Genomic DNA, 26,825 nt, shown 5'->3' on the forward strand with positions numbered 1-26,825 from the left:
GAACTCACAAAATATGTACTCACTGATGAGTGGATATTAGCCCAAAAACTTAGGATACCCAAGATATAAGATACAACTTGTTAAACGCATGAAACTCAAGAAGAACGAAGACCAAAGTGTGGACACTGCCCCTTCTTAGAATTGGGAACAAAACACCCGTGGAAGGAGTTACAGAGATAAAGTTTGGAGCTGTGATGAAAGGATGGACCATCTAAAGACTGCCATATCCAGGGATCCATTCCATAATCAGCTTCCAAACACTGACACCATTGCATACACTAGTAAGATTTTGGTGAAAGGACCCAGATATAGCTGTCTCTTGTGAGACAATGCTGGGGCCTAGCAAAGACAGAAGTGGATGCTCACAGTCAGCTATTGGATGGATCACAGGGCCCCCTATGGAGGAGTTAGAGAAAGTACCCAAGGATCTAAAGGGATCTGCAACCCTATAGGTGGAACAACATTATGAACTAACCAATACCCCAGAGCTCTTGACTCTAGCTGCATATGTATCAAAAGATGGCCTAGTCGGCCATTACTGGAAAGAGAGGCCCATTGGACTTGCAAACTCTATATGCCTCAGTACAGGGGAATGCCAGGGACAAAAAGTGGGAGTGGGTGGGTTGGGGAGTGGGGGGGAGTGTATTGGGAACTTTTTGGATAGCATTGGAAATGTAAATGAGGAAAATACCTAATAAAAAATTTTAAAAAAGGAAAAAAAAAAGATCTAGCTACTTACCTATCATCTATCAATGTATTTATCATCTATCACCTATTTATATCTATAGTCTATCAACCTATCATATATATATCTCAACCTATCATCTATCATCTATGTCTCTCAACTATCCATTTCTATGATTGCTTTATTCTAAGTATATTTACCTGGTATTTAGTCCCCATTATTGTCAGCCATTTTAAGGGTGGTAGACATTTTAAGGGTACTCTCTGGATAAGTAATACAAAAAGCACTGTGTGGAACAGCTTTGACTATGTATTTTATAAATCTAAGTATTTCTCGAGAACAATGGCTCAGTGTAAAAGAATATGAAAATTGAGTATCTATAAATAATGCAATATTGCTTCAGAGGTTTGAATAAGAATAGCCTCCATAAGCTCATAAGTTTGAATATTAGAAGGAATGACCTTGTATGACTAGGTGGTGGCCTTATTGGAGGAAGTGTGTCACTGATGGTTGGATTTGGGATTGCAGAATTTCAGAAAGAACCATCTTCCTGATGACCCAGATTCAGAACTCTCAGTTCTCTCTCCAGCACCACATTTGCCTGTGAGCCTTCATGCTTCCCATCATGAAGACAATAGACTAGACCTCTGAACTGTAAGCCATGACTAATTAAATGATGTCCTTTATAAGAGTGACTCTGGACATGGTGTCTCATCACAGCAATAGAACCCTCAACTAAGATGATTATTTTTGAACACCTTTGACAGTTAAATCTTCAAGAAGCAGTACATCTGTGTGTTTTACATTTGCCCATCTCCACACTAAATCTAGATATGCATCATCTTTGAAACTTTGAAATCTGAGAGCTGTGACATGAGATTTCATTCTAATGTGCATTTTCCAATGCCTGTGTAGTTGAGAAAATCCTTTATGTTTTGGTTATTCATCAGTAGTTTCCTATCTACCGATTCACTTTTCCTAGTACATCTTCCTTTGGATGTTTGTTCTTATTTCTATTCAATAGTTTATGAAGAAATAATGAAGAAATGTTCCACTTTGTGAAAATATTAAAATTTCTTTCATCTCTTTCAGTTTTGAATTTGTTTTTATTTTTTAAATTAAAATATAGTTATAACAATTTCCTTTTTTATCTTCCTCCTTAGAACCCTTCTCCTTTGTACTTTGCCCTTATTCTGTCTCAAATCATGGCTTCTGGTTTTATTTTTTTAATTTCAAATATATAAATGTATATCCTATATACAAATATAAATATACATAATATTAAGAAGCATATATGTATGTATATATAAGCTGCTCTGTCTGTACAATGTCACTTGAATATATATGCTTTCAGGGCTTAATATTTAGCATTGGATAACCAACTGGGGTCTCTCTCCTGAGGAAAATTATTTCCTACCACACTTACCATTTCTTAGTTACCTGCTTTTTTTAATGTTGGGCATTTTGATCATGTTTAATACTATATATTTACAAAATTTTAAAGACTAAATAAAATTATTAAATTGATATAAATTGAAATAAAATTATTTAGATACTTTTCTTAGTTTCTTATGTTCTGGAAAACTTTAAATTACATTGTACTGATTTTTTAAAAAATATATAATATAGCTTTCCTCTGAAACTGTGGGCCTGGGGCTTTGAACAATTTCCCTCTTTCCTCCATCCACACTTTTCCAACTCCCTCTCTTCCTCCATCAATTCTTTATGATTATCCCATGTTCCTTCTATCTCTACAGTTTTTTCAATCACCCTTTCCCCTACACTATATGCACATTTTAATTTACAATAAGAAAGGTGGCTCCCATTTGATTCCCTTTGTCCCCTATTTCTGCCCATAGTCTCCTGTAGTCTCGCACGCAGTATAACTTTGGAGTGTTTGTGGATCATTGCCCTCAGCAATCTGCTTGTGACGTATCTATCATCAAAGATATATATGAACCCTTCCCTCATGACTGCGCTGGGCTTTAGCTCCCTCAACCACATTTTAAATCAGCATTGCTTGGAGTCTGAATGGAAGTTCTGTGCCTGGGGGCACAGTAGCCTCAGAAAGAGAGGCTACAGAACTAAAAATGGTTCAGGTCTTGCTCTCTTGCTTTCTCCTGCTTTCCCTTCCCCGACTCTTTCCCCATTCTCTTCCCCCCTCTGTCTCCACTCCATCCCCGCCTCCACTTGCACATGGCCAATCTCTTCTCTTCTCTTCTCTTCTCTTCTCTTCTCTTCTCTTCTCTTCTCTTCTCTTCTCTTCTCTTCTCTTCTCTTCTCTTCTCTTCTCTTCTCTTCTCTTCTCTTCTCTTCTCTTCTCTTCTCTTCTCTTCTCTTCTCTTCTCTTCTCTTCTCTTCTCTTCTCTTCTCTTCTCCTCTCCTCTCCTCTCTTCCTCCTCCTCCTCCTCCTCCTCCTCCTCCCCTCTCCTCTCTTTTCTTCTCTCTCACTGCTTTTGTCTGCCACTACTTGACTACCTCCCTATGCCCTAAATAAACTATTCTATACTAAATAATAATAATAATAGTTCAAAAAGAAAAACAAACAACCAAGCAAGCACATGAACAAACAAACAAACAAACAAACAAAAAATAGCTTTTGAGTTCCCAAGTCAATTGGTTTTTGTTGGGGTTGTTTCTGGGTAGGGTCAGGACTTCATGCCATAGCTCATGCTGTTCTCAAACTTTCTAAATAGGGTAGGGTAGATACAAACTGTCAGATTTATAGCAATTCTCCTCTTAAACCTCCTGCATGCTATGATTACAGGTATCATCAGTAACCATACTCAGTTGCTATTGTTTAAACTAGTATCAATCTTTTAAAGGTATTGTTTTAACCTGTTTTATGCTTGGTATCTTTAGTGATAAATTTATTTCTAAACTTAGAAATTGATAAACCATCTGATGTTGTAAATTGGAACTTTCTCAATACTTGTCTATTTCCACATAGTTTTGCTTCCTTGAAATTCATTATCTTACCTTTTAATTCAGTGTTGCTGTTTTCTTACACAGTGTCCCTGTTTATTCTGGTTTTACCTTTGTTTAATGCTGGGGTTGTTTGTTATTGTTGTTGTTGTCCCCCATTGAATGCTTGCTTGGAGTTCATATTTTCTGTCATCTTGCTGTGACTTATCTTAGCTCATCCTCCTGAGACTCATTTTCAATCTTGGACTTTAGCATTCAGGATGGACTTTCTCCATTTCTGTAACACATGTTATTGATCAGATACCCATGCCCCACTCTGTGTAATAGTTTTCATAGATACAGAGTTGGTGTGTGTGTGTGTGTTTTAATCACTCACTTTGAAATATTTTTTCTAGGACCATCTAGTTATTATAGCTTCTGTTGATAAAGAGTACTCAGATATCTTAGTTTTGGCCTGGATCTTACTTTGGATTGTATTTCTCGCATCTACAAGGTAGAATGTACATAATGGTTGGGAATACCTTACCACATCAAATACTTCTAAAGACACACACTGATTTGTGAACTTGAAATTTGTTCACGTGAATTCTTATGTCTATGCTGTTTTCTCTCTTGGATACATCAGAGTTGCTTCTGCAGACACTCGATGCCAGCATATGGACCCATTGGATTGACAGCCAGCAATGACATGGGTTGTGAAGGGATTCAGATCACTCTTACCTGGGGGACTTGTGCTGTGAAGAGCTGTGATCAGAAGCCTTGAGCTCACTCACTCCTCACTCTCATGTCGTCTTATTTTACTTCACGGATTTTGTCAGTCTTCTTACAGGTTTCAAGACTTGCAGCTATAGCTTTCTCTTTGGCAAAAAAAAAAAAAAGGAAAGCATTTGTTGTTGCTTTCAGATTATTTCTTAGATAAAAGACATTGAAATGTTCACTTAATGACTTCATGTTGAAATGGAGAGCTAATTAAGAAGTATGATCTATTTTTTATTCTATGATTAAAATTTCAATTTAATAAATACTACTTGTACATATCTCATTTCCTGGAACTCAGTTTTTTATGAGCAATACATATTATCTTGCATCAGTACTATTTATACTATACTAGGGTAATCACAGTTTTTCAAAGATCCTTTTGATCCATTGATGCAATAAAATGCGTTAGTATACATTTAAAAATAAATCCTCTGTTCAGTTTTGAAATAAATTGTTTTGAAAGGCTAATAAAAAATGAAAAAGTTTCATTTAGTGAATGCTTAATAATAAGTTTTATTGTTCTACATTCAATAAATATTACTAAATATTTTATAGGTGAAATCTTTTGAGATTTTCATGACACTTTCATGAGGTTAATGGCATTAACACTTTAAATTTGAGGCGATGAAGACACACCAATCAGATCCATGCAACTTCACAGAACAGTGGGTATGGGAACTGAAGATTCAAACAAGCTAATTGTCCTTTAACTCACCTTTTATTCTCTTAATGTACTAGTATATTTACAACTGGATTTAATTATAGAAGCTGCCTTCATCGTTTCCCCCATGGTATTTGCAATGCTGTTATTGATTTGATTTTGGTTTTCTCTACTAAAATAGGTCCCTGTTAATTTTATTTTCCTAGAATTTATCTCCTTTTGTTTAAATAGTTTGTGTTTTATAGTATCTGCTCTGTCTATACCTATCAGCTCATGTTACACAGTTGCCTTCATCCCAAATCTAGTAACAAGATAAGGATGCTAACACTGTATGCATCCTTATCACACTGTAATTTTTACCTTGGATCTTCTATTCTTAAGGTCTTTTGATTTTTTTTAGGCTATGTCCTCTGTACCTCTCTGAAAAAGTAAACTCAAATAGCAATGCATGGCCTTTGTTTGAATATATTTGTGTGATTAATTTTTGATTAATAATTTTATTTTAGAATTCCTCACGTATATTATAACATTTTTTTAAATCTTGTAGTTAAAAGCCTAATGTATTTCAACATTTGTTTCTTTTAAAATATTGGTCTAATTCAAAGGTGTACATTTCTTTCTTTTGCCTTTAAATTGTTTTCGGCACTGTAGTAATTTTGATGCCATTATTTTCCAAATAGCTTGTAATTATAGTTTTCATTTTTCTTTTAAGATTTTTCTTGTGTTAGTTTTTGAAATATCCTTTTATTGTTTAATGTTGGCTTTATTGAATTGTTATTAGAGGAAATGGAATGTAATTCTACCTTGGAGAACTAACATGGGTTTTATAGTCACAGAATATAACCAATTTAGGTAAATGTTCTGTAATCTTTAAAAATGAGATAGACTTTTAGTATGCACAATTCCATTATATGTGTAATTGTGCATCGCGTGTGACTCGTCTACATATTGTTTATGTGTGCTACTCTCCATGAATGTTCAGTCAAAAGCCCAAGGGTTCCATTACATTTTCATATTTCCTTGTGTTTCTTTTAATCTCTCTCACTAATTCTGATGGTTTGTTTCTTCCTATATTTTAATAATATATTATTCTCCACTGGAATGGTTGTAACTTCTACTTTAAATGGTTTTATTCTACATTTAATTTTAGCACTCTAAATGTCATCATTTTCTTTTGCTTTGATTTGACTCAAACTATGTCTGATTCATTTTCCAATTTAAGTTTGTTCTATGACATGCTTTGTTGTGTTCTCTTTTACCTCCCCCCCCAACACGAACACACAGTCAATGCACACATACATGCATCATTAGATTTATCATAGTAGTAGCTGTGCATTTGCAATAAGACCTCATCAAGTATGCACAGTGCATTTTGCCTTTTCAAAAAGCAGGACAGAAAGTCTCATTTCAGATGAGAATCATATTTAGAAGCATACCAGTGTAGATGACTCGAAACTTGTACCCTCAGAACTGTCAGTTAACTTGTGTTAGCTTTCAAGAGATTCTGATAGGCTCCTCCCAAGGAACTAGTAAAATCTTTGGTTACCACCTGCCTTCATTGTCTGCCACCATGTATGAGAGACATATAAAAGGACTACCCACTCTGCATTTCCCTCTGCAGTTTGCTCCTTCTTTCTCTGTCTGTCCTGTGAGTTCCTGGCCAGTCTCTCTCCTCCCATTCTCTTCTCTGCTCCCTGCTTTTCTACCCTCATGGCTCTGCTCTAATCTGTCTGCCTGTACCCCTTCTCCAGGCCCTCACTCCCTTCCCTTTCCCCCAAATAAATCCCCTTTATACTAGGTCAGTTGCATGGTGTGGTTTCTCAGAGCATGGGCCTGCCAGGTACCCTCCCTTCACCATATTATATTTCATAACACCTTGGAGATGCCAGAAGTATTTCAGAAGGTTTTAGAGAAACTCTTCTGTCCCCAGATACTGGATGTCACCAGAGCCTTGCATCCAGGAAGAATGACCTGTGTCTGAGCTAGGAGATGGCAGCCAGAGCTCATCCCTTGACAGCACTCCCCAGCAGCGCAGGTAGTTCCTGATAGGGCCACACTAGGAACTCAAAACTGGTGGGGTAACAGATGCAAGCAAACCAGGGGCACCCATGCCCAGTTCTGCCTGGATCAGTTCCCTTCAGGAACTAAAACAGCTAGAGCAGTTCTCTGAATGAGTAATCCTCCCTGGAGGGAAGTGATCCTCTTTCCCGACTGTAAACAAGGACTCCTCAGCAGCAATGCCTTGTGAAAGGAGCACCACAGTACTCTGACTCCAGGGAGTTCTCTAGGCACAGCCTTCAGAGGAATGCTGTTGGGAATGGATAAGTTCTCTTGGCTCTTGGTCCCCACAGAGGAAGGGAGCTAACCTGCCTCCTGCCAATGTGATGTTTATTATAGTTAACTGAAAAAATAAGAGATGTGGCTGTTTACACCCAAACCTTAGGGCATGGTCACAAATTTAGATAGCATCTTTATATTCTCATCGTGGTTTCATTTGACCTATAAAAATTTCTTGAGTTTAATGTATCTGTCCAAGAAGCAGACTTTATCCAAACAAATACCTCTCATATTATATTTTTTTGCTTTCTTTACATTTATGTATTCTCTCTCTCTCTCTCTCTCTCTCTCTCTGTGTGTGTGTGTGTTGTATACTGCACGTGTGCTTGAGGCATCAAAGTAATTTGTGAGACTCAGTTCTCTCCTTTCACCCTGTGGGTCCTGGGGATTGAACTCAGGTCATTGAGCTCATCTGCAAGCTCTTCTATCCACTGAGCCATTTTATCAGCCCTGTTCCCTATTCTTTCCTAATTTGTCCTCTTTGCTTTACTTTTGTGTTATCTATTTTAGGATTTGAATTATAATCTCTTCTTTTCTTATTGTTTCCTATCATTCTAATATTCTTTTACACACTCTATGAATTTCTTGACCTTTTATCCCAATTTATGGGAGGTAAACTGCTATAAATTATGGCAACATAATCCTCATTGATTTGAGAATATTTTCTTCAAAAATAAAATTTGACTCCCTTTTTATCTATAAATGTTCTCTTGAGTTTGGGGGAAACATACATTGGAAATTCTGTATGGTAGTCTTTCAGGTCATACAGACAACCCACACAAGCTGTCCTTTATTTTCTTTACTTCAAGGTGATTCCTTTGCCAACTGTGTTTTAGAGCAAGGAGTCATCGTCTATTTGCTAACATGACAGGTTTACCCTACAGCACCACTGTGCTTCCTCCTTCTCTTCTAGAGGACATTCTGGGGTTTAGTGAAGGCCTCCCAGTCTCCAGGAAGCTTTGTGTCTCAAAAAAAAAAATCCCATCAAAGCCTTTATTGCTGTCTAGCTTAATTCTTACCATAAAACACACAAGAACCTTTTCAGACCTGTCTGGACCTGACATCACTTTTGCTGATAAAATCAGGTCAACTTGTTCATATGTTCTTGAATGATTTTACTTCTCTTTACCACTTTCAGTTCTTGTTCTATAACGGATAGTCCTTAATGCATGATACCTTTTCCTTACCTTACAATGTATTTCCACTCAGTTCTTTCCTTTTAGGAGGGAAACTTGCCTAAGTATCTAGTTTCTAATTCATTTTGCTTAAAGCATTTTATTTTTTGAGAGTGTTATGCACTCTAACTACATCATTTCATCTTCCTGTTCCACACTCTAGCCCTTCCCCTATATCTACACTCTCATTACTGACTTTCAAATTTGTGTTATTTACTGTCCCCAGATAAAGGAACAGACACTAGGGGGCAAAGTCGTCTCCACTGAGACTTTTCTATCTTTGATTCAGAGTCTGTCAGCATAACAAACTGTTGACTTAAGTCCATTAAAGAATCAGGCCAAAGCTAGACTCCAGTAGTGAGTATTTATGACAGGAATCGGTAATCCTTGCCTGTACCCAGAAGTTGAAAGTGTGAGGTAGGAGGATTGTGAGTCTTTAACCACCTGAATGATATAGTAAGACCTTATAACAAACAAACAAACAAACAAACAACCCACAAAATTCAGAATAATATGATTTAATTATGGCTAAATAAGTCTCTCCAAATACCAATACCTTTTTTTCTCTGAATGTATAGAATAAAACCCTAGGGGTGTTTGGAGTTTAAGCAAGGAAACATGTTATATTGCACACCTCACAGCTGAGTGAGCTGTGCATTAAGCAGGTGTAGTGTTTTGCTTTGGCCAGACAGTTGCATTTTACAAGGATGACTGTAGTCAATCTGGTCGTAGAATCTGTTTCTATTTTGCAAAGCTCAGTAGGAGCCACACCCTTCTTGGCTTCTTGCCTAACAAACATTGGTCTCTGTGTCACTCATTCTGCTGATGACTTTGCATCATGATAGTGGCAACCGTAGCTTTTAAGTGTTTATTCTTGTTTCTAGATGTATTGATAAATTTCTTGACTATATAATTCTCTTTCTATCCCCCCAAATGAAAATATTTTTGGAAATTCAGCTCTCACACAGTCTATGTCACACATTGCTCTTTATTTTGTATTTGTTTGTCTTAACAATCCTTTCGAAAGAAACTTACTTAGGTTCTATTTATCTTGCCTCTGAACCAGGCCACATTTTCCTTAGTGGTGTTCTTCCTATGCCATGTTATACACTAAGGACATCTGATTTCTCCTCAGGTTCTATGAATCACTAAGACCTTAACGGATTTGTAAACAAACGATGGGCACATAAAAACTGACAAAGGACCCATTACCAATGCATATGAATAACTGCAATATGATGTGTTCTCTCAGCCAGAACTGCTATTTGAACTATTTCTATTCATTGAAAAATTATTAAATGAAGTCCATATGCAAAGAACTCTTTTAGCAAGATGTTGACAATAGCAAATTAAACAAAGCAGATCAGACCTCACTTCTTACAAAATCTACAAATTAATGGGTGAAAGCTTCAAATCATTTATCTGTAAAATGGAATTGGAAATTAATGTTTCCGACTATGACTGAGGGAACAAATGCATACATGCACACACACATATAGAGAGAGACACACATACACACAAACACACAAACATACACACAGAAAGACACACACACATATACAAACACACACTGACACACACACACACACACACACACACACACACACACACACACACACACCATTATAAGATACCATGCAACCCAAGTAAGATTAGGTATTTAGAAGGATTGTTAAGACAAACAAATACAAAATTAGGAGTAATGTGTGACAGAGACTGTGTTTAAGCTGAACTGTTAAAAATACTTAATATCTGGCTTTCTGCAGAAAATGTCTGCCAACTCCATATGAGAATTAATTAATTAATTAATTAAGGCTGACAATTAATGTGCTTGTTTTGATTTCTGTCCTGATTTACTCACAGACATTTATTTAAAGCACTGCTTAACTGCTTTGAGTTCTCCATCCACACAATAGATGTTACTACTAATCTAGTAGTAACGTAAAAGTTACTGCTAACCTAGGAGACTAAAGATTTTAGCTTGTATATGCTTTTACTCACAGGAGTTTTAAGACAGTCTCTGTTTGTGCCCTAAAACCAGTTTTTTTTTTTTCAGCTTTTTATTGGTTCCTATCCAACTTCCATTGCCAGATATCTGCATTTCTTTTGCCGGAGGGTTTTTTCCAAAATAATAAAAGATGGCTCTACTTCTATTTATAGAAGTTGAGAAATGCCAAGGACTTAAAAACAAAATAAAACAAAGGAACAGCCTCTGGAGTCAGTGTGTGAACACCTCAGCTTTCCTACTCACTGGGTAAGATGATTACAAGTCTTTAGGAAATCTTCCATTTCTCTACGAGCTCTTTATGGGAGCTGGTTTCCTGATGTATACTGTTTGTTGGCTTTGGTCTTCTCCCTTACCACTGTTCTGTTGTCTAGCAGTTTCCTCCAAAGTTAAAACCCTCCATCTTGGAGGGTGCCTTCTTAAGTCATGGAATGTGAAGGGAAGGAGAGTGATGTGATGTGATGTGACAGGGATGGTTTAGGATGTTTACAGGGAGGTGAAACAACAGGAAGTTCTAGGGACACATGCAAGACTCTATCCTAAAGAAGAGCTGCATCCAGGCCGGAAGAGAATGACTCAAAGAGACCCAGGAAATTCCTGAAACTGACCCAATTTCCCAGGTTCTCTCCATCCCCAAGAGCATATAAGCAGTCAAGATTTCTGAGACTTACTCTTAGGTGAGCCAGGTTTCATGGAAGACTCTCAAACAAGCCAAACTATCTTGAAGAATCAGGGACAAGATCAGCAGCCAGGAAGAAGCAAAGACCAGCCAAACTTCTAGAACAGTGGTTCACAGGAGTCACCTAAGACCACCCAAAACCACAGATATTTACATTATGATTCATTATAGTAGCAAAATTACAGTTCTGAAATAGCAACTAAAATAGTTTTATGGTTGGGGTCACCACATAATGAGGTACTGCACTAAAGGGTTGCAGAATTAGAAAGGGTAAGAAGGACTCCTGAACTATAAAAACACAGACTGGCAGAGCTGTGGGAAGAGGCTCAGACCAGTGAGCCACTTTGAAAGGCTGCCTTCCAACTGTTGAACTGTCCCAGAAGCTATAGAGTGTCATCTAGGTTTCCAATATTTTGTGAGCTGCCACTCAACCTGGCGTGGGAGTTAGTGTGGCAGTACTTTTTGAGTCTTTTCTGGACTTTTAAAGTAACCCCTCAGCCATATTCCTATACATAAAATGAACACAACTCATTGGCTCAACATGTTGGACTTTGGTAGTATCTGTACACTGGTCCAATGTTTCTTTTTCATCTGGATTGAGGAAACTTTTATTCATGTCTTCCCAGGGGAAACAAAATTGTCACATAACTTCCTACTATCTCTTAAAGAAACCACTTTGACCCAGTCAGTCCTTTCCCTAATCTGCTGAAGAAACTCAAACCAATACTGATTTTAGAACTCGTCCACCAGGAAGTTATGATTCTCTAAGATCCTCCAACTGAAAGCATCACCAGCCTCCACCACGGCTCCTCGAAATTGCTCCCTGAAGTTATTCATTTTGAGCACAGCCCGATTTCCTGTGGTCTAATGTGTCTATTCTTGACTCTGACATTGTGGATGGGTTAAGCAATTAATTTTGTGATTGGATACTTGTGCCTTTCAGCCTCCTTCTCCAGACTCCTATTAGCGAAGAGACTTCCTGGGTGCCCTCACAATGGAAAATTCACAACCAATAAACACTTGAATCTTAAGATTTACATTGGCCAGGCAGGTTGCAATACCAAGCGCTAATAATAACTCCATTTTTCCTCACACCCTGGCAGAAAATTCAGGCAGCTGTGTCCAATTATGCTGAGCACAGCAAACTCCAACTTATTAAAGGTAGGAAACAGGCTGCTTCGGGATGTGAAAACCTCAAAATAACGGGAGGATAATTTCTCAAGTGTACAGTTTACTTGCTGTTTTGATTTTATTTTATTTCACAAGCCAACATTAAGTTTCAGTTTTCAAATGTAGGGCAGGAAACAAAGTTCTCTTTTAATACATAAAAGTCAGAGTCCAAGTTATGAGGTCTGCTCTGAGCAGGCAGACCAGATCACTTTTCCATTACAGGAGAACAATGCCCTATGTAGTGCTTCCTAGGAGTGAGGGGTTTTGATTAAAGCTTAAACTGAACTTCCAAGGGCAAAATCAACATGTGGAGAAAAAGGAGGAGGGCAGGGAGAGGATTTTAGTGTTTTGGCACCTTGAGTCCATCCCACCCAAGCGGGAGTCTCATTTATGATGTGGCTTGCATAAGACAGGGGAAAGTTCATGCTTGTCACAATCCATATTTCTTTTTTTCTACAGGCCACATGCCTTCATTATATCACCTCTGAATCCTAAGAAGATGACTCCCCACAAGCAACTGGTTTTGTCTTCTAATGTTTCTGACCTTAATCTTCGTGTATTTAAGAGATTATCATGCCACAATACAGATCGGCTGTAACTTTTCCCTTTCCTATAATGAAAATAATTGGCTCCTGTACTAGCTTTTCTAGTTAGGGCCAACAGGGCAGTAGTCTCTTTTTATCTGATTTTTTTTAAAAACTGAATACCCTTTGGTGCACTCTGAGCTGCTTTACAACTGTACCTAAGCAAGGCTCAAAGTGATCTTCTTTTCACGATCCCATAAGGCACAACCTTATTGTTTTTGTTTTTAAATTTTCCATCCCTGCATTTAAATTAAGCTCCTTGTCATATTTTAAACATACTTTTATTAAGATGGAGAGACAGCTGAGTCGTTGAAAGCTAATGTTCGTACATCTAAATACAGTTCTATACATTTATGATCATATAATCTTATTGTTCAACAATACTTTGAGCTAGGAATATTCTGAGCCTCGTAGTTCTATAAATATGTGCATGTAATATATTACTATAGTAGATATTAACTCCATATATGCATTTTATATGTAATATATGTGTGCATATATAGCTTTCTAATGGTATAACAAGTAAGTACGTTTTCGTTCAAGTTGCTCATTCCTGTACACTTTCATCACAGGGAATTAGAAGCATTGTTAGACTTCGTTGTCCAAGTTCTTTTTATTTTTAACTTTTTTTAAAAAACAGAATAAGTTTGTGTTTTTATTGTTCAGACTGAGAAAGTACAATGCACTGGCTACATTTATATTAGTTGCCATGGTTTCCCACACTTCAGAAATTGTCCAAGAAAGGAGTGGAATTTTTCTCACCATGTAGAGATGTTTTTCCCTAACTCTTTGTGCCCACGTAATGTACCAGTTTGAGTCGTCTGCTTCACTCTTCCCCATCTGTACTGTTTGCAAGGGGTGGGGAATAAAGAAAGCATTCAAAAGACAGGTGGAAGAGAGGAGAACGAGCTTTCCATTCCTGCAGCCATCAGCTCACAGTCCTGCTTGGTGTCCAGGGAAGGCTTTATGTCCTCTGTAGAGGCAACATCTCCAGTTTGCTTAATTTTCTCAAAGCTCTCCTGCATGAGCCGCAGATTTCACACAGGAGGCCAGGCAGGGAGCAATGGTCCAAAGAGGCTCCCTGCAGACAGCTTTGTTTTTGTGTGTTGCTGCAGCAGGTTTTAGCTGTTTTCCCTTTCTGACCATGTGAAGTATCTGATGGGTTTTATTTTGTCTTTGTTTTCAGGCATGACCACCTCTGATCCTAGTCTAGCTACCCACCGGTATCATCTCATTTCTCCTAAAACCTGGAAGCATGCCTTCCTCAAGGGAGGTGCCACGTAGCTTTGTTCCAGGTCCCCTGTCATTTCAGAAACCACTGTTGCATCCTTCCTTTCTATTTCAGAGCTACCTCCTACTGGGTTACTTTGTGTTTGAAAAAAAAAATATGTTGAGCATGACAAATTTTAATCCTTAGAATAAACTTCCAAAAAGATGAAGTTGTTGCACCCATTTTACAGATGGGACAACTGCAGAAGAGCATAATGTCTGTGCCTAAAACTTTAAGACATGTCTGCATGAAAGTGGATATTGATTCACTCATTCAAGAAATTCACTGACAAGAGACTATGACTTCTGTGTTTGTATCATTGTTGGAAACATAGTACTGAACATCAATGCAGCTTCTGCCTTCATGGAACATTTATTCAATTTATCTTCATATAAGGCCACACTATCTCTAGAGGCAAATTTTATTAAAAACAAACAAACAAACAAACAAACCACTGGGGCATTTTTGTTGTTTGCAAGCTGTTCTCTCACATTGGTAATCTGTCTGATCTATTGTCAGAGATGAGAACTCCAATAGAAAAACTAACTGTGTCTGCTCAACCTATTCCCTTCTCTACTTCACTGATATGCACAGACCCAAGTTGGGTTTTTACTCCATCACATAACCAACCCTCTTAGCACCAGAGGTCATAGGCTTTACCTTGGCCAATTCAAAGATTTATTTTGTGAATGTAGAATTTGGGATAAGAAATGAAAAAGAAATTTTAAAAATTGCTTGCTATTTGGAAAGAAAGATCTTTAGTGATTATGTGCATGTGTATGTGCTTATATGTATGCATGTGTGTGCATGTGTGTACATGTATGTGCACATGTATATGTGCATCTGTGTATGTGTATGTACATGTAAGTATATGTACATGTGTGTATGTGCATGAATGGGCATATGTGTATATGCCCGCGCATGTACGTGTGTGTGTGTGTGTGTGTGTGTGTGTGTGAGAGAGAGAGAGAGAGAGAGAGAGAGAGAGAGAGAGAGAGAGAGAGAGAGAATGAACAAATATGTGTCTGTGTGTGTGAATGAGCATGCATGTATGGAGGTCAGAAGAGAACTTTGGGTTTTGTCCTCATGTTACATCATGTCTAAGTCAGGATCTTTTTTTCTCTCTGCTGGGCACATCAACTAACTGGCCCATGAGCTTCAAGGACTATCTTTTTCCTTCCTTTCATTTCATGATAGGAGTATTAATTATAGCTAACTGCTTCTATGTTGGATTGTGGGTTCTGGGGGTTTGAAGTAAGGTCCTCCCACTTATGTGCCAAGCCCTTTATCCTCTGCCTCCCCACTCATCTCCATAGCTGGTAACTGTTTGTAGACTATCATTTTAAGAGTAGGCACGTGTTGGGTAGTGAGAGAAAGGAAGAGGATAAAAGAGAATTGTGTTAGGGGGTAGTTAAGTAGGTCCATGGAAAGAAGCACTGATAAGAATCAAGCTCAGAATGTCCACAATAAAACTCAGAGATCATATGAAACCCAAGAAGAAAGAAGATCACACCAAAGTGTGGATGCTACAGTCCTACTCAGTAGGGGGGAGAGAATAATCTCTGGGAAGTAGAGGCAGAAAGGCATCTGGGAGGGAGAGAGGATGGGAAGGGAAAAGGTGGGGCAGTTCAGATATGGGTGGAGATGGGAGAGAAGTACATAGGGTCAGGACTTTGAAAATAGGTGTGTAGCAGTGTGGGAAGGGAAACTGGGCATAGCCACTAGAAAGTCCCAGATTCCAGGGACCCAAGAGGTTCCTAGGATCCAACAGGGAGGACATTAGTCGAAATACCCAACAAAGGGAAGATAGAACCTGTAGAGACCATATCCAGTGTATAGGCACAGTCCCCAGTTGAGGGATGGGGCCACCCATCCACCTCAAAAATATTAATTCAGAATTTCTCCTGTCAAAAGGAAATGCAGGGACAAAGAGTGGAGCAGAAACTGAAGGAAAGAAAGGCCATCCTGAGATTGCCCCACCTAGGGATCCATCCCATCTGCTGACACCAAACCCCGACACTATTGCTGATGCCAGGAACTGCTGACTGACAGGAGACTGGTATAGCTGTCCCCTGAGAGGCTTACCAGAGCAGGACCAATACAGATGTGGATGTTCACAGACAAACATCGGACTGAGTGTGGTGACCCCAATGGAGAAGTTAGGGCAAAGACTGTAGGAGCTGAAGGGGTTTGTAACCTCATAGGTAGAACAATATTAACCAAAAAGACTTCCCAACACTCCCAGGGACCAACCACCAACCAAAGAATACACAGAAGGTACCCATGGTTCCAGCTGGATATGTAGCAGAGGATTGCCTTGTCTGGCATCACTGGGAGGGGAGCCCCTTGGTCCTGTGGAGGCTTGATGCCCCAGTATAGGGGAATGCTAGGGTGCTGAGGCAGGATTGGGTGGGTGGTCAGGTCAGGGAGCACCCTCATTGTGGCAGGAGGAGGTGGGAAGAGATAGGAGGTTTGTGGAGCGGAAACTTGGATGGGGTATAACTTTCAAAATGTATAAATAAAATAACAACAACAACAACAAAAATCACATTGTCCTAGGCAGAAGGACACCAAGGGCTTCTGCTTAGCTCTGACCTCCTCTCTTAGTTTCAGATGCTGGGAAATGAAACAGATGCAACAACTTGATGCTGGACATGGACACTCAATGGCCAAGTGGCCCAATGATGCTGTTAGTGATGCAGATAAACTCTCAGTGGTCCTCCAGTGAGGGTGCAGTGATTGAGATAAGATGAGATTCTCACCTGAGATGACCCCAGGGTAGGACCTGGGCTGGAGGACTGTATCTGTTGTATGCAATGCAAAAGGAATTAAAAAATGCCCAGGAGGACCAACTGTAAGCATAACGTGCTGATCAGTACTGGCACTTGAAGAGATAAACTGACAAGCTTAGAGAATTGATAACCAATTTAATGTGATGCATTAGAGATCCTCCTGGCAACATTTAAAAAGAACCATTTACCTATAGCTGGAGGCCAGAGCAACGAAAGACAGGAAGAGGGTGTATTTTTAGAGGAAACTTAAGCTCTCAACCTGGCAACTCACAACAGCAAAGAAGGACCCAGTGGAGATAGTGCAATCCTGGCCTGGATTGATGTGTTGGTAGATGAAAAGATAGTCTTCAGAACCCACTGTATTCCTGGGCCAGGGAAGTACGGTACTTTCCCAGGGGACCAGCCACTTTGCCTCATGCTTGGAGTGAAGCTGTGGAGGAAACTACAGAAACAGGTCTTTCCTCAAGATCAGCTTTTTCCCCCTCTTCTGGTTACTAAATCAATAACAAGAGTTAAATAGCAATGAGTTCTATGATTGCTGAGATACGTGGGGCCTCATATGCTAAGCAAGCCACAGGCCCTGGGTACCATGGAGTAATACCATTGGCATAGCAGGACTTAGATGAATTATGAAGTTACCTGTCTTAGTTGGAGTTTCTATTGCTATAAAGAGACACCAAGACCATGGCAACTCATATAAAATCATCTAATTGAGGCTGGCTTACAGTTCAGAGGTTTAGTCCATCATCATCATGGTGTGAAGCATGGTGGCACACATCCAACTCCTTCTAAAGTTTAACTCTAGCTTACTTCTGCCTTCAGGGTATGGCCAGGCAGAGTTGGGAGAAATTGGTATATACCCTATTGTTACAGAATCAGCCCAAAGTGCTGGTACTGAAAATGTAGCCCAGCACAGGCTGAAAATGGTACACTCTGAAAATGTAAAACTGGTACAGAAGTAATGAATGTTGTCCTCTGGTTCGTGGATGGAATGTGTTCGTATGGATATGCTCTTCTGAGACCTGACAATGAGACACTAAGTATGATTTTATATTTAAAGTAAGCCTCCACAATAATAATCCCTTGAACTGTTAAAGTAGTCGTTTGTTCCTTTTGTCTCACTGGGTCATTGCCTTCTCCTCAAGCAGCAGGAGAATTATAGCAATAGCCTCTGAATTCTGTATCTATGTGGCTTAGCCTTTAGGAAGAAAATACACTTAGTCAAAAGCTACATACTTCAGGGAGTACAACTGGTCAGTAAATCCTGTTAGTTGTTTCCTGTAGATTAGTCAGAAGTAGCCTTAGGGGTATGGGCTTATTCAAATAGGGCTTTAAGGTGAATAATAATTGCTGGTTCTATCAAGCTCTTTCTCCACAGGATCCCATGACAGAATTTGGCAGTTCTGAATGGAGGGCAGACCAAGCTCACAGAGACAGTTCATCAAAAACAACAAACACAGGAGCTGGAGAGATGGCCAAGCAGTTAAGAGCACTGGCTGCTCTTCTGAAAGTTCAATTCCCAGCACCCACACAGTGACTTACCAAGGTTCTAATTCCATTTCCACAGGATCTATCACCTTCTTCTGGCCTCGGTGAGTACTCCATGTAAATGGAGACCAGACACACATGCAGGCAAAACACCCACACATATAAAATAAAAATGAATAATAATAGTTAATACAATATTATTAATCAGACATAAAGGTAAAATAGGGAATGTATTATAGTGTATCTGATATGTTTTAGTATTACATGGATAGAGTGGCTGTTCTATTTACCTATTACTATAAAAGTCAAATGATTATCTACCAAACCAAATAGCACAATGTTGCCATCCATGCAGACAAGAATGTCTAAACTCAAACCTTCCACCTTTCCTGTGCCTCTTCCATTTCTGCTATCTTTGATAGTATGCCAAAATATCCAAGTTCATTTATCTCTCACTTTAAAGAAAAGCATCATACTGATTTCACTGAGACCTATAAAGTTAAACAAGATAACCATTCTAAGGATGTATAACACCACTGTAAATACTCAATAAATATTAGCAAGCATTATTACAGCACTGGCCAAAACCACAATCTTCTTATAGCCTACAAATTCATTGATCACTTGGATTTTAACATATACAAGTTTATTCAGTGACAGTAGGAATTATATATATTATGCATATATAATACCTTAAAGTTATTCCAGCAAAGATTTTTGTCACATTGTCCATATTTGATATATAGTCCTGAATCATTGTATCATAGTAGCTCACCACTCATTCTTAATTCCACCATTCATTCATCAATAAAAAGTAATGAATTTACATATATATGCATGTACACATAATTTATTATTATGCTATGTATGCTGAAATAACATTAGCAACTGTTTTGTCATGAGATACTGCTCAGCACATGGGTCACTGTGATTATGGGGAATGCAGGTAAATTAAGTGCACTATCCATCCAAATGCGTTAAGTCCCGGAGTATGTGATGGAGAATACAGTCATCTAATACTCTGCTAACCTGAAAACTGACCCAAGGCTCTCGTACTTTGAGATCTGTCATTAGGCACATGTTTCATGTTTTAAAAATAAATCTACAAACTTCATTGCTAAAAAAAAAAAAAACAAAATAAAAAATAAAAACAACAACAACAACAAAAAAAACCTGTGAACAATCAAAACAACTAAACAACTCACACCAAAATCAACCAGACCCAAAATCTGTACAATCCAATGAACTTCCATACAATCAGAAGAGGCATTTGGAATGGAAGCTGTGATACTTCACTATAAATTTTAACATCTCAGTATCAATTATATTTTATGTAATTATTTTCCACCCCCAAAATGTTCATAAGAGAATTACAACTAAAACAACAACAACAACAAAAAAAAACCCCAAAAATACCAAAAAACAAAAACAAACCAATTGACCCTCTTCAATGTTTTATAACTCATGCCAATCACCTGCACTTAGTCCCTCCTCACCCTCACTGCCACCCTTTCTTTGTTCTTAGTTTGTCTTTATGTTGAACTGAACATGTACATACATCTGTTTTTATGTCATTCATATATATATGACTATGGAAGCATATGGAAGAGAGCACATGTTCTCACATTTCAATTCTTTATTTCAGAGTATATACTAGCTGCTTTCTGAATTACCTTCTTGTGAGTTTTCTTTTTTTTTTTTTTCCTTTTTTCTTTTTGTCCTTGTAGGTATACAGGATAGATTTTTCCCAGAATAGAAGAGAAAGGAAACACATGTTAATTTTGTTTGCTTGGGGAAGGTGCTGGATCCTGTGTCTTGAGGCACACCTGTTCATTTGTATCTGGCTCTGAGCCACACCTTTCTGAGACAGGTTTACTTCTGGGGAAACAGACATTGCTGCTTGTTGTTGTTGTCGTCGCTGTTGTTTTGCTTTTATTGTGTTTTGGTCGTTTGGTTTCCATGGCACCTGGACAGACCATTTAGTTTCTGATGTTAAGTTCTGAGGAATCCCCTCTCCTTTCTTTGGAGGCCCTTTAACAAGGCAGAGCTTCAGTCCAGCAGATTCCCAGGACAGTGAATTCTGCTCAGGCCCAGAGGCAGACAAAGAGTAAGAATCCCTCTGTAACAAAGAAAAACAAGTCATTCATTTTTCTCTATTTTGCCACTGTGTCCCACCTTGCTTACAAAAATCCATAGCAATATTTGTGTTGAACGGATTAGAGCAGAAAAGTGCTTTTTCCTGGAACAGTTTTAAAGAGACAACCCCCAGCTCTACATTGCATCATCTTTCCCCTTTTCTTCAGTTTCATCCCATCTCTTCTATCTTCCAAAAGGAACTCTACTCAACGGGAGGACTGGAAGAGTTCAAATCCCCCTAGCCCGAGTTTCCCGTAAAACAGAATATGAGCAAAGGTGTTCATGATGTATCATTTATACATATGCCGCTCGAAGGAGGCTAATGTCTAAGGTGGGCAGAAAATGTGAACCAAAGAATGAGCATGAGCACATACCTGAGGTACTTTTCTCTTTGTTGTGGCGAAATACAGGACAGGAGCATCTCTGTTTCTGAAGGTGCAGTGCACGTGGCAAGGGAACACAGGGCGCATGTCCACCACAGTGGAGCTTGTACTGAGATCCTCATGTGCTGGAGGAACCTAGAAGCCAAGCCCAGACTTGATATTGTGTTTTATAAAAAAGAAAGAAAGAAAGAAAGAAACAGGAATATGTTTGGTAGAGGCGCAATATGGTGCAAGGTGGGGGGCGGTGTGGAAAGGGGGTGCCTATGAGGACCCAGGCTGCACATCCCCTCCTCCTGAGGTACCAGCCACGCAACAGATACACTATGGAATAGAGTTTATTTCAGGCATGGGCATGTAGAGGGGAGTTGGGGGGAGGGTAGAGATAGAGAAAGTCAGAGAGAGACAGAGAGAGACAGAGAGAAGGACAGCCATGAGCATGTAGAAAGAGAGGGGGGAGGGAATGGGGAGAAAAAGTATAAAGAGGGAAGAGAGTAAGAGTGAGGAGGGGAGAGCAGCCCCTTTTACACTGAGTCAGGCATACCTGGCTGTTGCTAGGTAACTGTGGGGTGGAGCCTAGTACAAATGCTAGTCCTTGAGGCAACCAGAATCCTCATGGGCCCCAACCTAGTAGTCTATATCTGCCAGGAAAGTTCCACTCCCCAGTGATTTCACACTTCTCCAAATGGTACCACCAACTGCAGCCAAGTACTTAGAACAGGAGCCAGGGGCTCCATTCTAGCTTAAAACAATGATAACTGTAAGCTATAAATTAAAAAAAAAATTGCTATCAAATATGAGATCGGAGAGCTCCATCATAGAGGGTTTTATGGGTAGAAAAATTTACAGACTGCTTGCCCAGAGGAGTCCACGAAAAGGAAAGGAGGTGACATTTATCTGATTATTTGCTGGTACCTCTACTCCATCCCTAAGTTGCTAATGCTCCTAATATCACCATGGGGAGGCACCAATTTTCTCATAGACTTCATCAGCTTTTATCACTAGAAAACACAGACAGAGAGAGCTAAGAATGCATGTGAGCAGTGCCCAGAGCACACACAAGCTTGAGGCCTGAGGTTCCTGAGGTTGTGAATGTTAAGTATGGTCATTCTGGTAACTAGAGCTAAAATAGGTAGCCAAAGAGTGCACATGGACAACCTAAAGAAGCATGTACATAATGTGTGGTGTGTGCGCTCACTTCTCAGGAGGCATTTTAAAACTAGGTACCGTCTTACTGGCTTGGTTTTTGTCTGTTTTGAGGGTTTTTTTGGGGGGAGGGTCAGATAAACAGAGATTAGGAGTGAGGAAGAAAGAATGTGATGTTGAGCGGGTTGAATAGGGAGGAGTTTAGGGACGGGAGTGAATCTGAACAAAATCTCATGTAAAAATAATTTTTTACTTCGAAAATTTTAGATATTGTAATTTACACATGGCTGCCACTGCAGTGTGGTTGAAGACACAGTGTTCTCACATGTAAAATAAGGCTAAGAAAAAAATATGAAGGTGATTTGGAAATTTAAATATAAAGTAATGGAAGTCAGACATTTTATACCATGTTTTCCCCACAACAAGAACATAGCAGTTGACATAATATCACTACTTTCTCCACTTATGGTCTCATGCATATTTCTGTCTGAAATATTCTGTTTACAAGGTTCTTAATAATCTTTCTTTTAAAGCCTCACAAGATGTTCTACCCTTAACTGTCTTCTGTGTGAATGATTAGATCCTGAGATAGAAAAGAAAGAAAAGGGAATATGAAGGCACATGCCAACCAGGCTTAAGCCATGGGATACTGAGCAGAGGATAGCTATTCCTGGAGCTTTAAGTTTTTCCCATATGGGCTGTCTTCAAGCTCTACCTGCCTTGAACCACAAATCTTCATGTGCCTATTAGTCATAGCAACACTTGTAAGCTTTGGTTAACATCATTTCTTGATAATCTCTGTAAGAGAAAATCGTAAACACTTACCTGACATGTTCACACTTTCTTAGTTAAGGTCTTCATGTTTTGTGTGGGTGTCAACAGAGGATGCAGGAGAAACGACCTAATCATCACGGGGTCTGGGCTTACTTAGTCTGGGAATGTAGAGAAAGGACAGTTTCCCCCAACTTGGAAGCACATTCTTAGGAGCTGCAGTTTGTAAAGTCTTCTGGGCACTCAGCTCTCCATTATTCTTTGGGGAGATCATGTGCCCGCTTTGTGAGTTGTGAGTGCCAAGCTTGCCTGCCCAGTCAGCAGCCAGACCCCATCCCCTCCTGAGCAACGCATATGTTTACTGAGACCACACTTGCCGGATTTTAACACTGGCCTTAGCAAAACCTTTTTATGAGGCAAATCCAGTGCTGTGCAAAATTAAAATCTGCCTTGAACACCTTCCAAAGCGAAGCGGAAATGGTTTTTGGATTATCCACGGCACTGGATTACTCACACCACTGCTTTCCTATTAACACAGCCTTGTTCCTAGTTCAGCACCCAGTCAGTTTCAATATGTGAATGGGCACTGTTGCGAGTCAGTCTCAAACAACTCAAAACATGTTATCCTGCAAGCTTTGAAGATCCGTGGTTAGACTTCTGGTCAGACATCCTCAAAGCCTGATACTTGACTACTGTCACTATCTAGAAACTTGTTAGAAATGCTAAAAGGAAACAACCACAAAGCAATTTTTTTGATATATCAGTATTCAGGGTAAACAAGAGGTTTGCAACCCATGCAGTTAGCTGCCTTGGTGTCCTAGTTACTTTTCCATTGCTATGACAAACCCCCATGACCTAAAACAGGTTTTTTTGGGGGGGAGAGGAGGCACATTGTTTGTCTTACTTATCCAGAATCATGATTATGTTGAGGGAAAACAAAGTAGGAACTTAAATTGAGCAGGAACCAGGAGATAGGAGCTGATGTCAGGGACATGGAGGGGTGTTGCTAACTGGCTTGGTCCTTGTGGCTTGGCCAGCCTCTTTTTTGATAGAACTCAGCCCAGGAATGGCACTACTCACAATGAGCTGGCTCTCCCACTTCAATTGCTGATTAAGAAAAATGTCAACATCCCAAATCTTATGGAGACAATTTCTAGTTGATGTTCCCTCCTCTCAGATAATTCTATCTTGTGTCAAGTTGATATTAAACTAGTTAACATACTTGAGAAGTGTTAGACATTTGTTAGCAATATTTGAGAACAGGGGTCATCAGTAAGAAGACTAGGGAAGTTCTTGGTTCAGAAGAGACTTTGGACAAAGCCACTAGCATTGGTTCTTTTGCTAACATCTTGTTCTTCCATTAGTAGAAGAGTGGTCCAAAGGTCCCTTTCTTTTGTTTGAGGGTTGTAGATTCTAATGCAGACATCAAATACTCATCGCTTCGAGGGCAGTGTGGACCTTTGCTGAGTTTTGTTGTACTATGCAAAACAGCTAATTATTTGAGAAATGTTTGCCCAAAATGGTCCTATCTGAAGCCAGAATTTCTGAGGTCTCCAAAGACTAAAGGCATAATGAAAACCAAATGAGTTTGTGTTTGGGTTGAGATAAACACGTTTTGGCATCATGATTGAGCTGATCCATAAGTATGTTGTTATTTCCATCACAGGAAGGTAATTACTGTTGACACTTCACCAAATGTTAGCAGGCTGTAACTGTTAATGGAAGAAAAGCTACCCTTTCTAGTGCTTCTGGTGGTAGTAGGTACCCCACAACAACACATCAGAATGCTTTACTCCCAGTGGTGCAGGAGAAACTTGAAGTAGTGAAGTTGATGCTGCAAAGTACTTACTAATAAACTTGCTTACCGAATATTAAGCTACACAGAACAAAATGTAGCTGAAGGAGCATTGACTCCAATATGGCTCAAAGGTAAAGAGAATCTAATAACAGAAGAGCTGTTTGATTCAAGTCCTGGCTTTTTTCTCCATAGTCTTCCCCATGTATTGATAGCTCTTAATATCTTTGTTTTTTTTTTTTTTGCCTAGAAATTTCACATATTTAAATGATCTTTCCTTAATAGGATTTATAGCTATAAGCATACATAAATTACAATATTTATATTGTTATGTTAAAACTAATGTTTTGGGAGTAAACAAATGGAGGGCAAGTAGAGACCTCTCCAGGGTAAACTGCCAACTGTGTAAGCATGAAGAGATGAAGTCAGGGTACCAGCATCCTTGTAAGAGATGAGCATAGTGGCATGCATCTCTACTCCCACTTTAAGGGTGTAGAGACAGATTGATTCCCAGAGCTCACTGGCCAGCCATTTTAGTCAATTGGTGAGTAATAGATTCTATGGGTGGCTTTGTATCAGGAAACAAGATGAAAAGGCCTGAAGAGATGGCCCAGCAGGTAAAGTGCTTACTGCACAAGCTTGGAGAAACTGAGTTCAAACTCCCAGAACCCATCTACAAGCTGTATGCAAGAGTCTGAGCATCGATAATTCCAACACCTTCCAAAAGGAGATGGGGGACAGAGACAGAAATCTTACTCTAGCTCATAAGCCAGATAGCCAGGTATACCTGACAATGAACAGGGACAATTTATCTCAAAGATATCTAGGACTAATAGCTGGTGTTTCCCTATTTCTCTGAAATTAGCCTGTGGCAATAAATTGATTGGATTGAATTATATGAAGAAAATTTGACTTCCCAGAGATAGATAACTGGAGAAATATTTTCATATTGAAATAGCCATCACAAATAAATTGTTGATATATTTTAATATCATACCCCATTCAACAACTGATAGTTCATGTAGTATAGATTCTAATATTGAATCTGCCAATTTTGAACTATCTCACAATTAAATGATCATTTTATCAATGGCATGATATTATGACATCATACTCTAATCACATAGAAAACATTGATTAATTGAGTTACAAAGATTTAATGAATGGATTTATATTTTTATGTGTATTCATTCAAACATTCCCTTCATTAATGATACCAGTCATATTACTGGGAGTCTTCATGTACCCTCTCTCTCTCTCTCTCTCTCTCTCTCTCTCTCTCTCTCAAAAAACAAAAACAAAAACAAAACAAAACAACAAAACATATATTGAAGTTCTAACTCTAGTATATGTGAATAGCAGCTTATTTAGAAAGAGTTTTTCCAGATGCAATAAATGTTAACATGCCTTCAAAGTAAAAGCAGCAAGAACAAAATCAAAACTTAAGATCATGATCGATGAGAGTAACTGTTTTGACTGTTTTCCTCAAAGGAGACAGAGGCTTGGAAATACAGAGGTGCACAATAAATGCTTATAGAAGAAGCACTTGTTCAAAAGAGGTAGAGTGACCTTCACCTGCTGCAAATCAAGGCCGAGGATAGCTTGGAGAAGCAGGAGGAGCCGCATGTAGCAAGTTCCTCCTTAGAGCCCAGATGGAATCACTTCACAGACAACCTGATTGTACACTCTCGATCTTCAGATATATTAAAGAAGCAATTTCTCTTGTTTGATCTGCTTTCCTCTTTATGACATTTGTTACAGCTGCTCTAGATAATTCATGTTTGTCCCTTAGCACTTTATGATGACATCTTTGTAGAATCCAGCAAGAAATTCCAGATGGACATAGGAGGAAAAGGTCTTTCATTGGTCCTGTGTCAGATCCTGCAAGTCCTTTGTGAATCAATTGGAAATTTAAGCCTTGAGGTTTCAAGAAGTGGGTGTCCCCAGAGAAATACAATTCTGAAGAACCAGCTTGAGGGAAGCTTTGTGTTGCCTACCCTTGGCCCAAGTGCAGTCTGAAGGAGGAACAATTCATAGTAACATAGATGAGGTTGAGATGTTTCCAAG

Source organism: Mus caroli, chromosome 18, assembly GCF_900094665.2.
Source record: "Mus caroli chromosome 18, CAROLI_EIJ_v1.1, whole genome shotgun sequence".
NCBI classification, from domain to species: domain Eukaryota; kingdom Metazoa; phylum Chordata; class Mammalia; order Rodentia; family Muridae; genus Mus; species Mus caroli.